The 13,924-nt window shown below is 46.6% G+C and overlaps 1 pseudogene; it reads right to left on the bottom strand.

Annotated features, from left to right (window-relative positions):
- Positions 1 to 2,949: 2,949 nt before the first annotated feature.
- Positions 2,950 to 5,191, bottom strand: LOC135535340 (APC membrane recruitment protein 2-like; annotated as a pseudogene).
- Positions 5,192 to 13,924: the final 8,733 nt, after the last annotated feature.

Raw genomic sequence — 13,924 nt, forward strand, 5'->3', positions numbered from 1 at the left:
TAGTGGATCAATCAACATCCCTTATACCCACTTCCAAAACTCAGAGACAGACCGACAGATGGATAGACAGACCGACAGACAGCTAGGTAGACATAGGAGTTAGGACGTCATGCTCATTTTCTGCAGGTCTGTCACTCCTGATGGCATATAGAGGAACAGTGATCACCAGCAGGATGAGAGAAAGGAGTGTGTCCATGATTTGGGGATGGGGATGAGGTGTACTCCTGAATGCAAGCCACAGGTATTAACTTTGGCCCCCACCCCTTCCTCCTTCAGATATCATAAACAATGGTCCACAAAGGTCGGCTAAGAACCTGCCCATTGGGCACACCAGGTCATTTCAACGTGGATAATTGTGTCATATTTATTTGAGACGTTGATCAATGAGATTACAACCTATATTCAACTCAAAAAGACAGCCAAACGTTAGTTGAATTTCCAATGTGTCATCAATATGCTTTCAACCATCTACAACCACGATCAAATTCCAATGGGAAAACTATGTCTGATTTTTGGTTTAGATGTCAAACGCTCAACCATTTAAAAGCACAGCAGTTCAAATGGGAATACAATGTCAGATATTTTGTTTATTTATAAAACAGATTCATGTGTTATCACTGTGCTTCATCTGGGAGCACACAACCAAGTGACCTGGATTGCAGTTGAGATGACATTAAAAGTACGATGCAAGTGATCAATGCCATTCTAGATTCTGCGCAGATTATTAAAGAGATCGTAAAGATCTCCATAGACCTGCAATGACCTATGATGCTATCTTGAACATGCACACTTTATATGATTATATAAGTAATGTATAGTTAACAGTAACCTCAAATGTGGCCATGGATGTGTTTCTCATTTTAAGGTTAAATGTTAAATTAGTTTGAAAGATTTACTGTATACAAAAATAATATGGAATTGTGTTTGGTTGACAGCGCAACCAAATATCAACATTAAAAAGGCGATGTATCTACTCATTGGATAGTTCCATCAGAGCCACTGGCTTAAACCTATTCTTTAACTTTTATTTTTAGTTGAGTTGGAGACATGAATTCAACATATAATTTGTTAACAAGTTAATCGGCTATTTATTGTATTTCAAAAGTGATATTGAATTGTGTTTATTTTTTGTCAACGCAACCAAATATCAACATTTGAAAGATATTTATCTTCTGCTTGGATAGTTCCATCTGTGCCACTGACTTACTCTGGCTTTAATTCCAGTTTGTCTGCAAATTAATAATTGATATGTTGGATTATTATATATGATTTTTCTATGTTGAAATTTGGTTACCGTGATGCCATTATTCTCTGGTTGAAATTTGGTTACCGTGATGCCATTATTCTCTGGTTGAAATTTGGTTACCGTGATGCCATTATTCTCTGGTTGAAATTTCACCTTCAAAACAACAGGTTGATATTTTCCACGTAGATTCCACGTCACAATACATTGCAATGTCTCATGAAACATTATCTTATAAAAAGAGTATGAAAACCAGTGAAGAACAAATTAATAAGTAGAAAAAGTATTGTATTAATGTGTCCTGGTCGAGAAGAAAGTAATCCTTGATGTGTGTGTGTGTGTGTGTGTGTGTGTGTGTGTGTGTGTGTGTGTGTGTGTGTGTGTGTGTGTGTGTGTGTGTGTGTGTGTGTGTGTGTGTGTGTGTGTGTGTGTGTGTGTGTGTGTGTGTGTGTGTGTGTGTGTGTGTGTGTGTGTGTGTGTGTGTGTGTGTGTGTGTGTGTGTGTGTGTGTGTGTGAGAAAGAGAGTCCTTGACGTGGTGTGTGTGTCCTTGGTGTAGACTGTGTTCCTGAACCTAGTGCCTTGTGTTCCAGGCACCTCATGCAGCAAGTGAGGAGTGTTCAGTGGTCGTTGTTCAGTCAGTAGAGGAACATCTTTCAATGCTGTCTCACTATTGCGTTACTTATTCCGTTTTATTGGTTGGTTTGTTATAGTTGTTAATTCCAGAGAGATTGAACCTGCTGCTGTTTCTCCAGTGCGAGGTCATCATAGTACAGTAGTTGCTCGTTTGAGTGGTGGAGCACATATGGTCCAGAGGAGAATGTGTGTGTTTGTCATTCACTTAGGACGATTAAGTTTTGTGATGTTGTTTCTTGTTTATGTTCACTGGCAAGGTGAGGTGTTGTATCCGGTGATCTCCATGGACACCTTAGTAAAAATACATTTATAAATGCTTTCTGATTGTTTTTAGCAATGTTGTCACCACTGTTATCCACTGGTACTTTAGAACTGGGAGAAGAACAGTCAACAGTACACCCCACATTGCCACGGGAAGTAGGGGTGCTGAAGAAAATTACAAAAATAGTTTTTTTTTATCACAAAAGTAGTGCACTGGGCCTTTAATAGTCCTGTATTGCTCCTCTGTAGCTCAGATGGTTGAGCATGGTGCTTATAATGCCAGAATAGTGCGTTTGATTCCCGGGACCACCCATACGTAGAAATAATTACACACATCGCTTTGGATAAAAGCGCCTGCTAATGTCAGACAAAAAGATGTAAGATGAGGATTGAGACTGTGAATGTAGTCTGGGATTAGGAGGTAATTAGTTAACAATTAGATTATTACAAACTGTTTCATTAGATTAAACACGTGGTATCATATAAAAATCTGTGTTTCAGAAACAAGGACTTGAAGAGAAGAAGAAAAGCTTCTCTAGTCATTCCTAGTGGTGTGCAGTGCAGTTGAATTCTGTGACCATTGTTTACATATTCAAAAGCGCTGAGAGTTGTCGAAAATGTGGATCCCAAACTTTGAAATGCCCTCCCTCACCCACTTGAAGTCTTTAAAAGTGTCCCATACACATCATTTCAGTGATGCTGCACACACAAGTCCAGTGATGTAGATTTTTTGTTTTTAACTTTAACTTTTGGAGGCGTGACCCACCAGAACCAATGGAAGTGTTGTTTAGAGCTCTATCACTCTCTTTCAAGTCTTTATCATTGTATGATGCATTTCACAATACACCAGTCCGGCAATGTCATGCACACTAGTCCAGTGATGTTGTCTAGTTCTAACCAAAGACATCAAAGTCCATGGCTGCCTTGATCAGACTTACTTCCTGGGGGCTGGCCCTCGTGTAGCGTTGCCGGGCTTGTTCCTAGGGGCGACGGACTGGCACCTTGGAGACAGGGATCCTGGTCCGGGCTGGAGGAGGAGCTTGGGTGGGTGTGTCAGAGGAGGAGTGGCTGTGAGGACAGTGGAAAGAGCTGATTGGCTCACCGAGTGAGGGGGTGTGTTCTGTCTGACACTAAGAGGGATTTTGGACTCGGGGAAGGCTAGTGCTTCCCTTCATCGAGCGAAAAGATGAAGAGGAGGAAGAGGAAGGAGGAGTAGTCTGGGAGGGAGTGCTGCGTTTGTAGTCGTCAGTGGAGAGAGAAAGGAGTACTTGTCAGATCTTCTTCCTCCTCCTCTTCCTCTTCATCAGATCTGTCCAATTCCTCATTGTAGAGGTCGTACAGCGCGTCGCCAGAGCAGCTGTCACGCGATAAACCAATCCTCTGGTTCCGCAGGAAGCCGTCGTCAGGCGTTGCCGTGGGGGTTGCCGGGGGCGTATCCCAATAGCCCTCGTCTCTAAGGGCCGGGACATCCTGTTGGGGCTGGACCTCCTCCTTAGTGTCCTTCTCATTGGGCAAAGAGGTTTGACGGGCAGCATGAGTGGGGAGTTTACTCATCCTTCCTCCCCCACTAAAGGGATCTTGCTGAGTCCCAGAGACTTGACCTGGGGGGTTTCCGCTCTGTACCCCTGGGGGGAGCCGGGTGAGAGCTGGGTCGGGGAGGGGCGGGGAGTTCTCTCCCCAGAGGGGAGCATGTGCCAGAGCCCCTGCATGTCTGCGTCGTCCACCCCGTCAGGGCTGGCCATCTCTCGCCACCCCCCATGTAGGCCACCACGCCGCTGCCAGAGGGCTGCTGAATCGGGGCAGAGTGGGAGGGCATCAGCCGTGCCCTGGCTGGGAGGGGGCAGGGGCGGAAGTGGGGGTAATGCTGGAAGGGGTGGCATGGTTAGTAATGGAGGATTTAGCTGGGGAGCTGCGGTACTACCCCACCCCCACTGCTACTGCTACTACTGGTGACACTTCCTCCTCCTCCATTTCCTCCTCCCACGTTTCCTGCCACCTCCTCCTCTGCGTCTGCAATGATATCACCGCATCCTGTCAGCGAATCAAAGCTCTTGAGCGGGTGACGTCAGTGAAGAGGAGTGAACAGAGCCGGTCCACTGAGGGTTCAGAGGTGGGGTCACACCGATCAGAGGGGGTGGCCGTTGCTGAGGAAATGGACGTTTTGGTTCTTGAGTGAAAGGCAGAGTGAAGAGGGAAGGGATGGTGTATAGGGGAATTCTGACAAGTTTGTCGTCATGGCAGTAGAGTGTGTGAGTGGTGTTGTGGCGTTGTCTGCGGGAGAAGTTCTCGCTGATTCTGTGTTTAGCTCAGCTTCCAAGCTCCCATTATCCTCCTGTGGTGAGTGGGGCTGGGGTTCAAGGGTCAGAGTGACGTCTTTCACTTCCTCCTTTAGAATCACATCTCCCTCTCTCACCTCCCTCCCCTCAGTTACCCCCACCTCTCCCTCCATCACTCTCTCCTTCCGCCGCCACCTTATACTACTAAAGAAGCCTTTTAAACCCCTCCCCCTGCTTCCAAACCCTGTATTCTCATTAGCTCTCACACTTCCTCGTCTGAGCAGCGAAAAGAAGCTCAGTGATTTGCTGAGAGACCTCACCTGTCCCGCCTCTGATATTCCAGACTCCTCCCCTCTCTGTCCATCTGTCTCCTAAGCTTGTTAGTCCATCATGCGTTTTACTCCTGGCGAGGCTCATTAGCCGGCCCACAGAATTCCCATTCACAGAATTCCCATTCTCGGAATTCCCATTCTCGGAATTCCCATTCCCATTGGCCTCTTTGTTCCTAAAGGAGAAGAATCTGGCCATTCCGGAGCTGGAGCGTCGTTTTCCAAACAGCTTTAAGGCTGCTTTGTTGATCTTCCCTGGCGGTTGGGGGTCGCATGGGGGAACAGAAGGAGGAGGTGGAGGAGGTTCCACGCATTCTGACTGCACCTCCATCTTCTAGCTATCTCTATCACTCTATTTCTCCTGCTGTTTCCCTCTGTCCCTCTCTCTCTCTCTCTCTCTCTCTCACTCACACTCTCTCTGTCCTGCAGCCTGGTACTCTCTCGCTTCCTCACTGGTTCTATCTGATGCTTGCCTGTTGGTTTTCCCTCTCTCTCTCTCTCTCTCTCTCTCCCTCTCTCTCTCTCTCAAACACACACACACACACACCCGGGTGCTACTCCTGACTGTATCCATGGCAACTGGTTGGGCTAAGCAGCTTTTGTCAGAGTTGGCGGACTGCCCATGTATCTCCTCCTCCTCTCTCCTCCCCCTCCCCACCTGATCAGCACCATGGCTCCCTCTCTTCTTTTCTGTCCTTTATTTATTCATCTTTGTTCACGCCCCAGATTAGTTCCTCCCATCAAAGTGAGACATAGAGAGAGACTGACTTGTGCTGCACTACTGTGTGTGGTTGTGTGTGTGTGTGTGTGTACGTGTTTTTGTGTGAGATTTCAATAGTACGTTAGACAGATGAGCTCGTGTTTGCTTATGAATGTGTGACCTATACAGAACATACTAACATGTGTGTATGTGTTCAGAACTAAATACTTTAAGTATAAAAACTGACCCCATCAAATCCCACTCAGATGAGAAGAATCAGTTGTGTACTGTTTTCCCCCATTGCATGTGTGTCTGTGTGTCTGTGTGCGTCTGTGTCTGTGTGTGTGTGTGTGTGTGTGTGTGTGTGTGTGTGTGTGTGTGTGTGTGTGTGAGTGTGAGTAAGATCTGCTGATCAGTGGAATGAATAGGATAAAGCATGCATATAGATTTAGAGAATTATTTCAGCATTGCTAATGTTCTCAACACACACTCACTCACTCACTCACTCAGTCACACACACACACACCTCCAGTAGAGTTTGGCCTGGCAGTATACAACATATGGCAGTATACAACTAACCCTGTTCCACATGGAGTCAAGGACCATGTGTCCAATAGGATATGACAGCTAAGAGACAGTGGTCTAACAGTCTCATCTAAAGAAGACTGACTGTTGAAATAGATTTTTTGTGTTGTGTATTTGACCCAATGAAATAAATACATACATGTATAGTACCTGTATATCATACCGGTTTGTTCTGTCTCCTCCACGTGTTTTGTCCACAGACTGTTTCATTCTCTCCTTCCTATATGAGCACTGCTTATGTGCTCAATCTGTACTATCCTTTTTTCTTGTCCTTTCTATTCCTCCAATCCTCCCTATCTCCCCTCAGCACCCGACCTACTTTTAGCCGCTCTCCTCGCTCCTTCCTTCCTCCCCCTCTTCCTTCCTAGTTTTGAGGCACGGGACCCATCTTCCACCTCATTGCTATCAAACAATGTCTTCATTCACATGCTGGAGGCTACCAACATCCACACAGACACACACAAAGACAGGTGAGGGCTTCCCCAGAGTGAAGCGCTGAGGTGGATCTCCTTATGCTCTTTCCCAGCCAACTCTATTAGATAGAGCCTAACCAGGCCTGCCTGTCTGTCTGCCTACCTTCCTGTCTGTCTGTCTGCTTATCTGTCTGTCTGCCTGCATGTCTGCCTGTCTACCAACCTTCCTGTCTGTCTGCCTACTAGCTTGTCTACCTACAGTACCTACCTGTCTGCGAAAATAGTATGTTACTCTCTATCTCTCTCTCGATTACGTGTTTTTTCACAGGCCCCCTGGGTTGATCTCATCACTAAATGGGACAGTTAGAGGACATTACAGAGTGTTACTGAGTGTGTGCGTGTGTGTGTGTGTGTGTGTGTGTGTGTGTGTGAGAGAGAGAGAGGTATCTGTCTATTGACTCCATATTCAGACCAATGACTCAATCCATTGATGGGCTGAAGCAGAGTGGAGTGGATTGTGAGAGTGGTTGGCATGGTAACAATTATTGGATGGATCAGGCCGTGAATAGCCATTTTATTCATATCTGCCTTATTAGAAATCCGTCTGGCCATAGTGGTAAGGACATATTTGATGGATTTAACAGGTCATATCTTCTGCTCTGAACAATACAAAAGTATAACCCTTCCTCTAATCCAGAATTAATAACACACAGTACACAGACATGTGCATGCAGACAGAGCACACACTGGTCACCCCCTCTGTAGCCCCAGGAGTCTTGTAGTGAGTGGTTTTGGGGGTAGGGACACTTGGAAGAGTGTCTCCTCAGTGTGGCTGGGTCAGAATTAGACTAATCCATGTATGTGTGTGTGTTGTAACCCCCCCAGGATTACTCATTGTGCTCTTTTGTTCCTGTAATGAACAGAGAGCAGCTTAAGGTCTTATTAAGTGACATAGAGCCACTCCCCCATTGTGACAGAGTATGAATATACACACACTCCTACATTAAAATCACATGTACAGTACAGTCAACAATTTGTATTTGCTGTCTTAGGACTGGTCTAAATGTGAGCATGAAAAGGGAACATGTAGATACAAAAGTATGTGGACATCCTTCAAGTGAGTGGATTAGTCTATTTCAGCCACACCCGTTGCTGACAGGTGTATAAAATTGAGTACACCGCCATGCAATCTCCATAGACAAATATTGGCCCATACTGAAGAGCTCAGTGACTTTCAATGTGGAACCGTCATAGGATGCCACCTTTCCAACAAATCAGTTTATCAGAGCAGCCCTGGTCAACTGTAAGTGCTGTTATGTGAAGTGGAAATGTATAGGACAACAATGGCTCAGCCGCAAATAGGCAGGGCACACAAGCACAAAGTCCTTAAAAATCATCTGTCCTTGGTTGCAAGGAACACTCACTACCGAGTTCCAAACTGCCTCTGGAAGCAACGTCAGCACAAGAACAGTTAGTCGGGAGCTTCATGAAATGGGTTTCTATGGCCGAGCAGCCGCACACAAGCCTAAGATCACCATGCACAATGCCAAGTGTCAACTGGAGTGGTGTAAAGCTCGCCACCATTGGACTCTGGAGCAGTGGAAACGAGTTCTCTGGAGTGATGAATCACACTTCACCATCTGGCAGCACGACGGAAGAATCTGGGTTTGGAGAATGGCAGGAGGACTCTACCTGCAGAGTGCCAACTGTAAAGTTTGGTGGAGGAGGAATAATGGTCGGGGCTGTTTTTCATGGTTAGGGTTCAGGCCTTAGTTCCACTGAAGGGAAACCTTAACGCTACAGCATACAAACATTCTAGATGATTCTGTGATTCCAACTTTGTGGTTGGAGGAAGGCCCTTTCCTTTTCAGCATGACAATGCCCCCATGCACAAAACGAGATCCATACTGATTTGGTTTGTCGAGATCGGTGTGGATGAATCTGACTGGCTTGCACAGTGCCCTGACCTCAAGCCCGTCGAACACCTTTGGAATGAATTGGAACGCCGACTGCGAACCAGGCCTACTCGCCCAACATCAGTGCCCGACCTCATTAACGCTCTTGTGGCTGAATGGAAGCAATGTTCCAACATCCAATGGATAGCCTTTCCAGAAGAGTGGAGGCTGTTGTAGCAGCAAAGGGGGGACCAACTCCATAGTAATACCCATGATTTTAGAATGAGATGTTTGACGAGCAGGTGTCCACATTTGGCCATGTAGTGTATATGGAGCGTGTGTGTATGTGTGGGTGGACGTGCATGTACACTTAGCCCTCAGTAGTGTCATGGCTGTCTGGGGTGTAGAACATAGCAGAATGTTGGCGTGCTATGGGAGAGGGTAGGGGAACCATGTCGTGTGGAAGACCTGTTAATGTTTAATGGAAGTTAAAGTGCAACGGGACTAAATGGCCTACGGAAGCACAGTTCATCATGTAGAGGGAGAGAGAAGTGTAGGGAGTGAAGTCTTGTCTATGCAGTCCAACCCTTCAGCAGACACTCTTGACATAGTGTTTGTGTGTGTATGTATAGTAACAGTGACCTCCAGAGCTCATTTACAACAAGGACCTTCTTGTCTCGGGCTACAAGGTTTTAGCTGGTCTTTACTGAAAGCTGACACGAGTATAGAGTAGCAACAATGGATTGGTGAAAACAGACAGTCACACACAGGCTTGGAATAAAAGGCCTGGTAAAGTACATTGGTACAGTGTCTTCATGGAGGTTTGCAGAGCTGGTGGAACTAGTTCAATGCCCATGCAGGGCATATTCATAAATCATTTAGGAGCAAGTGCTTTACCCCCTCCCCAGTTACTTTCAGACAAACTTCACAAGGTATGTTCACACACACACGTAATACCATCTGTACACTGTGTGCTTGTCAGTGTGTGAGAGGGATCAGAGAAACGGTTTAGGTCAACTTGTATAAACCCATTCCAGACAGTCTAATCCTAACTCTGTTACACTTCTGTAGTGACTGCTGGGGACAGTAATGTCCCGACCTCGGCATGGGGTTACATTATACACTGTAGTGACTGCTGGGGGACAGCAATGTCCCGACCTCGGCATGGGGTTACATTATACACTGTAGTGACTGCTGGGGGACAGCAATGTCCCGACCTCGGCATGGGGTTACATTATACACTGTAGTGACTGCTGGGGGACAGCAATGTCCCGACCTCGGCATGGGGTTACATTATACACTGTACTGACTGCTGGGGGACAGCAATGTCCCGACCTCGGCATGGGGTTACATTATACACTGTAGTGACTGCTGGGGGACAGCAATGTCCCGACCTCGGCATGGGGTTACATTATACACTGTAGTGACTGCTGGGGGACAGTAATGTCCCGACCTCGGCATGGGGTTACATTATACACTGTTATACACTGTAGTGACTGCTGGGGGACAGCAATGTCCCGACCTCGGCGTGGGGTTTCATTATACACTGTAGTGACTGCTGGGGGACAGCAATGTCCCGACCTCGGCGTGGGGTTACATTATACACTGTAGTGACTGCTGGGGGACAGCAATGTCCCGACCTCGGCGTGGGGTTACATTATACACTGTAGTGACTGCTGGGGGACAGCAATGTCCCGACCTCGGCGTGGGGTTACATTATACACTGTAGTGACTGCTGGGGGACAGCAATGTCCCGACCTCGGCGTGGGGTTACATTATACACTGTAGTGACTGCTGGGGGACAGCAATGTCCCGACCTCGGCGTGGGGTTACATTATACACTGTAGTGACTGCTGGGGGACAGTAATGTCCCGACCTCGGCGTGGGGTTACATTATACACTGTAGTGAGGCTACACCAGTCCCGCGGGCCCAAGGAGGTCTTCTAGTGGCCGGCTCAGATGCACTACGATGAACAACTAAAACCAACGGGTGACTGTCCTATTACTTGCTGTCACCACAGTGTGTTATAGCGACCACCTGCTGGATGCCAGCTATGGCTGTTCTTACCAATGTGGAGGGGGGGAAACGCACACCTGTTTAGGCGAGGTGCTGCCTAGCGGAGTAGAACACTTGAAAAATAAATGGAGAGCCGCACTCTCTAGGAGCTCCGATGCAATAATTGAATAACCTAGCTAACGTTGACAGAAAAGCGGTCTTCATCAGGGTATAGTCACCCTGACGTTCTTACCAATGAAACATGAGGAATTGTCTGAAAGATCGCGATAACTTGGTCAGAGGCTCTACTGCACATGTCAAACTCATTCTAAGCGTCTGTGGGTTTTCCTTCCTCCCTTGTACGTGATTGATGAATTAAGGTCACTAGTTAGTAAGGAACTCCCTTCTCACCTAGTTGTCCAGGTGTTCATTGAAAGGAAAAACCAGTAGACACTAGGCCCTCCATGGAATGAGTTGACAGCCCTGCTCTAGTCTCCTCTAATGGATTGACAAACTCTTCCACACACACAGCATCCTTGTTCTCCTGCTGACCCCTCCAATGTTCTATGACCCCAGAGTAACTATGGCAATTACCTTGAAAATGGGGTTATGACCTTACCCAGTGAGACAAAGGTAACCAACTGGATTATCCAATCAACCCAAGGGAGCCAATGGGATTATCTCAATGCCATGTCCACGGATGAATGTTGGACATGGAAGTAAAAATCAGCTTTCAACATCCATCATTCAGATTACAGTGGAATCATGCAATCTTGGAAGATGGAACAGTTTGAAGGATAAATTATCTGATTTCAGTGCAATTCACGTTAAAACAGGGTTATCCAAAGATGTTCTGGCTTAGACGCAGGATCGAGACGTTTTGGTACTCAAATCTGTACCTGGCCGTCACCCCATCTGGAGGATCACAACATTAAGAACATGAAATATGGGATGTTCATTACTAAAATCGGCTAGACGTTGGATTAAGGGGAGAATCTGATGGTTTGAACATCAAGAGATCAGAGCAGACACAGTCTGATGCCAGGAACTGTCCTACAGAGCATTGGCTTTCACAGATACAGTTGTGTGGAGTTGAATAACATAGGCAGACAGAACACGCAGATCTTCATGTCATTTATTCTCTTTAGTGCTTTTCAACATTCTTAAAAACAAGCCTTTCTATGTGCAGTAAATGCCGCTTTCTATAAAGATTTATAATACAACCTTCATTCACCAACATAGGAATATGGCTAAACACAACACACACACACACGCACACACTCACACCAACACTCACACACACTCGTCCTTTAGTGACCCCATCTCTCACTCTTTCCATTCCTCCTCCCTCCATTCCAGCCCAGTCACCCCTCCTCCATTTCTCCAGTATCACACGCCTCAGCAGGTCATGCGGGCCACTCCAAACTCCAGGCTGACCACAGCGGGCTCGGCCTTGGCCCCATATGTCCCCTGCAGGTCACTGTAGCTCTCCTTGCGCTCTGTACCGCTGCTGCCCTCTACTGTCCGCTCTGTGTCACTGCAGCACTCTGTCACCTCCTCTCCCACCTCCTCCTCCTCCTCCTGCTGTCGCTGTGCCTCCTTCCGGCTGAGGGGGGCTCCCAGGATGAGGGAGTGAGGGGCGCGTGGGGAGGATGCGTTGGTCTCTAGGGGAAGCCTGGGGGTCCGGGGTGGGGGGCTGATGCCATGCTTCTGTAGCCTCTGGAGGGACAAAGAAGGAGACATAGGGTTAGATTTAGTAACGAGAACCCCCCCACTTACATTGCGCACCACCAATACCTCTACACAATCACCTGTTGTTTTCAGAATTCTGATGTGCTGATTGATGTCACATTGTGTGTCGTTTCAATACACCAGCACCACATTAAAACCGTACCTCTAACCCCCTCCTCTCAAGCCATATTTTATTTATTTATTAACTTACACCTTTATTTAACCAGGTAGGATAGTTGAGAACATGTTCTCATTTACAACTGCGACCTGGCCAAGATAAAGCAAAGCAGTTCGACACATAACTATCCAGAGTTACACATGGAATAAACAAACATACAATCAAAAATACAGTAGAAAAATCTTTATCCAGCATGTGCAAATGAGGTAGGATAAGAGACGTAAGGCAATAAATAGGCCATGGTGGCGAAGTAATTACAATATTGCAATTAGACAGTGGAATGTGCAGAAGACAAATGTGTAAGTAGAGATACTGGGGGGCAAAGGAGCAAGATAAATAAATAAATACAGTATGGGAATGGGGTAGATTAGATGGGCTAATTACAGATGAGCTATGTACAGGTGGAGTGATCTGTGAGCTGCTCTGACAGCTGGTGCTTAAAGCTAGTGAGGAGGTAAGGGTCTCAGTTTTAGTGATTTTTGCAGTTCGTTCCAGTCATTGGCAGCAGAGAACTGGAAGGAGAGGCGGCCAAAGGAAGAATTGGCTTTGGGGTAACCAGGAGATATACCCGCTGGAGCGCATGTCAGTGAGCTAAGATAAGGCGGGGCTTTACCTAGCGTAGACTTGTAGATGACCTGGAGCCAGTGGGTTTGGCAATGAGTATGAAGCGAGGGCCAGCCGACGAGAGTGTACAGGTCACAGTGGTGGGTAGTATATGGGGCTTTGGTGACAAAATGGGTGGCACTGTGATAGACTACATCCAATTTATTGAGTAGAGCGTTGGAGACTATTCTATAGATGACATCACCGAAGTTGAAGATGGGTAGAATAGTCAGTTTTACGAGGGTATGTTTGGCAGCATGAGTGAAGGATGCTTTGTTGCAAAATAGGAAGCCATTCTAGATTTAATTTTGGATTGGAGATGCTTATTGTGAGTCCGGAAGGAGAGTTTAGTCTCGCCAGAGAGCTAGGTATTTGTAGTTGATGCTGAACGGGCGGGCATGTGCGGGCAGCGATCGGTTGAAGAGCATGTATTTAGTTTTACTTGCATTTAAAGAGCAGTTGGAGGCTACAGAAGGAGAGTTTTATGGCATTGAAGCTCATCTGGAGGTTAGTTAACACAATGTCCAAAGAAGGGCCAGATGTATACAGGATGGTGTCACTCTGCATAGAGGTGGATCAAAGAATCATCCGCAACAAGAGCGACATCATTGATGTATACAAAGAGACAGCCCTGAGCCCCCACCCCTCCTGAAATGACGCCACACTATTAATAATTTTATACAATTCAAACCTAAGACAAGGTTTGTTCTTGTTAGCCATACAGCCAACAATGGCCTGGCCAAACAAACAGTTCAGCAAAAACACATTTGACCCTTTTCTCTGCTTGAATAGCTTGGCCCCAATCACAAACATCCCCACAGAGAAGACCACTCCCCACCTCACACACAGAGTCTAGAGACAATAACAACATTATCCTGACACTCAGAAAATACATGATCAGTCTCAGTCACTGCACAAAACAGATACCTCCCCCAACTCCCCCAGGTCAACCCTATAGCTATTGGTGACCAGTGCTTCATGTAATACCTCCACTGGAGGTCCTCTGACATGTTTGGCACTGGGAGCTTATAGAGCACCCTCCACCTATACCCTGCCATGCTCTCAGCCCCCACAACCCCT

The sequence above is a fragment of the Oncorhynchus masou genome, unplaced genomic scaffold (genome assembly GCF_036934945.1).
Source record: "Oncorhynchus masou masou isolate Uvic2021 unplaced genomic scaffold, UVic_Omas_1.1 unplaced_scaffold_4832, whole genome shotgun sequence".
Taxonomy (NCBI): Eukaryota; Metazoa; Chordata; class Actinopteri; order Salmoniformes; family Salmonidae; genus Oncorhynchus; species Oncorhynchus masou.